At 47.2% G+C, this 4,201-nt stretch overlaps 1 protein-coding gene and 1 long non-coding RNA gene across 3 annotated transcripts in view; both read right to left on the bottom strand.

Annotated features, from left to right (window-relative positions):
- The window catches only part of SCRN2 (secernin 2), a 116,863-nt gene that overhangs the window by 73,468 nt on the left and 39,194 nt on the right, over positions 1-4,201 (bottom strand). The gene's annotated exons all lie outside the window — the stretch shown is intronic.
- The window catches only part of LOC308569239, a 29,955-nt gene that overhangs the window by 24,690 nt on the left and 1,064 nt on the right, over positions 1-4,201 (bottom strand). The gene's annotated exons all lie outside the window — the stretch shown is intronic.

Genomic DNA, 4,201 nt, shown 5'->3' with positions numbered 1-4,201 from the left:
CTTGGCAGTGCAGCTTTCTTTGTCTTTGACCTCATAGAGTATGGAGAGGGGACTCGGGAGGGAAACCTGGTCTCTTAGAGTGATCCACACTGTGACCAAGGCAGGACCTACTCTCCTGACCGGAAAAGGGCCGCAGCCACACAGACCTCATGGTATGGGCACCAGCCCCCAGAGCACTTGGGTGGGACCTCCAGGGGGACAGGACCTAGTGCAGGTGTTCCTCCTTTGTTCTTCCATAAGCCAGTTTTGCCCAGATCAAATCAGGTACACTGCTCAGACTCAAGTCACAGCAGTGTCTTCCTTACCAGCAAGCTACTTATTCCACTCAACTCTCCAACTGAAGGTTTTGCCCTCAGAGCTTGGGAGAGAGAGCCAAAGGGGCTTGGCTCAGTCATTTCCAGAGGCTAAAGAGAACTTGTAAGGCCCACTGGCCATCTCTGCCTCCCATGGGATGCCTGAGTTAGAAAGGGGTCAAGAGAATGTATTCTGCCTAGCCTGGGTGATGGCATGAGGACAGAATGGAGAGACCTGGTGGCAAATTAGCCCTCGTCTGCTGTAACCCATCTCTTAATTTACTTGTGAGTTGCAGGGGGTGGGTACTGTTGGTACAATGTAGCCCAAGCTCCCCCCAGGACGCCTGATAGGCCCTGGTTGAAATTTGGAAGCAGGCTATCCCCAGCAGCTTGAGAGTTGGGGGCCATGCTGCCCAAGTAGTTCTCTCCTCAGGGTCATCTGCACCAAAGCCACCCTCCCTGGCCCCTCCTGTCTACTCAGTGATGCTCAACACAGCAGCTCTTTGATTCCAGATCCTAGGATTACAAGCCGGAAAGAAAAGGAGGCAGGGGAAGTTCCCCCATACTTAAGGCAAATCCAGGCAAAGTACCCTTTTTAAAAAATCAAACCAGCACACAGAACTCAGGCTTCCTTCAAACTACTCAGTCCATTTTTTCAATCACCTTTTGGGGGCCCTTTGAGGCCCCACACGAGTATGATGATGGGAGCCACCTGCAGCATTTCAGGTCCCTGGACCCATGAGGGGCTCCTGTCTCATGGATGTGGCTGAGGCCTACGTGGTGGTGGAGTCCAGAGAACCTAAGTTGGGGTGAGACGCCAGCTCAGTACAGAGACCTCTTGTGACCTGACCAAGGTCTTTGGGGCTGGGATAAAGCCACTAAAGGAACTACAATAATCTCAGGAGAGATGGCAACCGGGTTTCCTAGTGAAGGGGTCCTCAGGGAGTAGAAGAGGCAGGAAGTGAATCAGGGACAATGGAATAAAGAACGGGTATGGGTGAAAAGAAAGCAAACCATGGTGGGAACAGGCAGAGAATCAGGACTGTAGAGGAGAGTCAAATACCTACCAACAACCAGGGTTTCTCAATGAAACTAAGAATCACCAGGTCATATCCTTGGACCTGCCTGGGAACCTGTCATTTGGCCTTCCTCTGCCTGTGGCCCATGCTCTAGCAAGGCAGCCAAATCCAGGATTGAGTCTGATGCCCGAAGACCTCACTCAGCCTGGGAAAGCTTAACATCCTTCAAGCCAACAACATTTGACCCGGCTCCCACCAGGTACAATAAAAACCCCCAATCCCTACTCACAATGCCTAGTAGTACCTGGCTATGGAGAGGTTTAACAAAACAGTTTATGCACAAACATGACAGATTAGCATTTCCTGGTTGGCATGTTGAGAAGGAGCCAGAGTAAGTGACATGGTCCATCCCATGAAGCAGCTTCTAATGGGGAACTTGTATGAAAACCACAGGATGTATTTGCAAAATGACCCATGAGTACATGCAAGGATCATGTGAGGGGTCAACCGCATAACCACAGGCAGGACATGGGTAAGAGTCAGCCTCTTCTGCATCCCTCCTCTGGGCCTCCTGATAACCATACTCGAGACTCAGACATCTGCTGGCAGAGCACCAAGTACCCACCCTTCTGTGTCCTGAGTTCACCCCAAGGCTGAGCCCAAGAATTCCTGAGCATAGGGGGCCCCAGCACACCCACTTTGGCCTGCCATCAGCCTCCTGGAAAGCTGGGCACTGTATATCACCAGTATCATTTCCAATCTCCTCCAACATGCCCTCCTTCAATGAACAGCACCACCCATGTCACCTAAAGTCATCCTGGTGAGTTGATTCCCTCCCCTCCATCTCCACCCACCCACATACTCAGGCACCAGGGTCCCACTTCCATTTAGACAACACTGCAGCATCTTGACCTCCCTCACCCATCATCCACTTGGTCACCAGGATCACTATGCTATAATTGAAATAGATAATCCAATCAAACAATTTGACTAAAAGGTGATTTCAGAACATAAACGCAAAAGCATCGAAAGAAAACAGGCAAAGCGTAGTCCCCAAACCCACCCACAGCCTCTTTGTTTCAAATGGAAAAACCAGTGTGCCTCTCTGTAAATGCAATATATTTTCTATTCATTTAAGACTCTCCCGAGAAAAGATTAATAAATTTACAAAGTTGGGGGAGAGGGTGGCAAAGTATTTAATAAAAAGCTGTAACAATAAAAAATTCATTTCTCCCACGCAGGCAAAACCCTTGCTGAGTTTACAGCAGTAGAGGCACAGCCAGCGGGCATGTTCTCCCCTCCTTTTTGCACTGCAGGGCTGCTTTGTGATTCAGACACCAAATCCCACTAGGCAGAAAAGCACAATGCAAGCCTACTTATTATTTTCAAGACAAAGGGGAAAATATTAAAAGGCAACCAGTTGCAAGCTTCCTCACTAATTGCCAAGGATGGGAGAGGCTGTTGGAATCTACTTTTTCTCCTCATCTGGTCTTTAGAAAACAGGAATTAGACACTGTGGTTTGACAACGGCACAGGATAAAAAAGGATCGTTGTCTAAAAGCCTAGCCCATGCCACCTGCCTGGTCTTCAGCTGAGCTCCTGCCTAAGTGCCTGGCCCGCGTTCTCACCACACTGCTCCACGTTTCCCCAAGGCACCCAGCCTTCACTCACGTTGTTCTCTCTTCCTGGCACTCATGTTCCATTGTCCATCAGGCAAACACATACTCATTAAGATAAATCAAATGTCTGCGGCCTCTATCAAAGATTCCTGACTGCTGGAACCCGAGACCACTTTTGCCTTTTTGCTCCCTGTTTCCTCAGAGAAGTACCTGTAACTCTTCAGCTCACAAATCTGCTTCTCCCTACAGACTACAAATCCCTGTGGGCAGGAACTGTGTCACCATCATCTTAGTATGCTCAGACCTAGCTCAGTACCTGGTCCAAAGGAAGTCTTTAATAAATGTCAACTGAATGAATAAATATCTATACAGTTGACCCTTGAACAGCATGGATTTGAATTGCACGGGTCCACTTATACATGGATTGTTTTTTCAACACTGTTAATGTATTTTCTCTTCCTTATTTATGATTTTCTCGATAAAATGTTTCCTCTAGCTTACTTTTTTCTAAGAATACAGCATATAATACATGTAACATACAAAATATGTGATAATTGACTGTTTATGTTATGGGTAAGGTGGTCAACAGTAGGCAGTTAAGTTTTTGGGGAGTCAAAAGTTATACGTGGCTCGGCGGCTGAGCGTCAACCTGGGATCCAGGTGATCAGGGTTCGATTCCTGGTCAGGGCACATGCCCGGGTTGCGGGCTCGATCAATGACTCTCTTATCATTGATGTTTCTATCTCTCTCTCTCCCTCTCCTTTCTTCTCTCTGAAATCAATAAAGATATATATTTTTAAAAAAGTTATATGTGAATTTTCAACTGGGGAGGGCTCAGGGGCCCTAAACCTTGCGTTGTTCAAGGGTCAACTGTACTGACTTGGCTTTTACCCAAACCATTCAAATGATCCTAGTCTTGGCGTACTAGAATCCCAGATCCAGGGTAGTACAGCCAAGGAGTGCTAAGAATGTGGACCCATGAACAAAACCGACCGAGTTAAAGGGCACTAATTACTGCTTATACAGATTTAAGTGCAGGTACTTGGGAGGAGGGGAGGACAGCAATGTTCATATGCAGAAACACAACTTCAATAAGAAAGAAAGTCCAGTCAACTCTCTCTCTAGCATGTTGATGGAGGAAAACAATGCAGCAAAAAATTCCAACTAGTGGAGAACTCACATATCAACATTATTAAGCCTTGTGACATGTATTATTTCTTTGCAGCAAATTTGTGTTCCAGATTCTATTTGGCTCAAGCTATGTGCACAT

This window comes from Miniopterus schreibersii, assembly GCF_964146895.1.
Source record: "Miniopterus schreibersii genome assembly, chromosome: 16".
NCBI classification, from domain to species: domain Eukaryota; kingdom Metazoa; phylum Chordata; class Mammalia; order Chiroptera; family Miniopteridae; genus Miniopterus; species Miniopterus schreibersii.
Note: the sequence above shows the minus strand (reverse complement) of the source record. Positions and strands in the feature narration are given on the sequence as shown.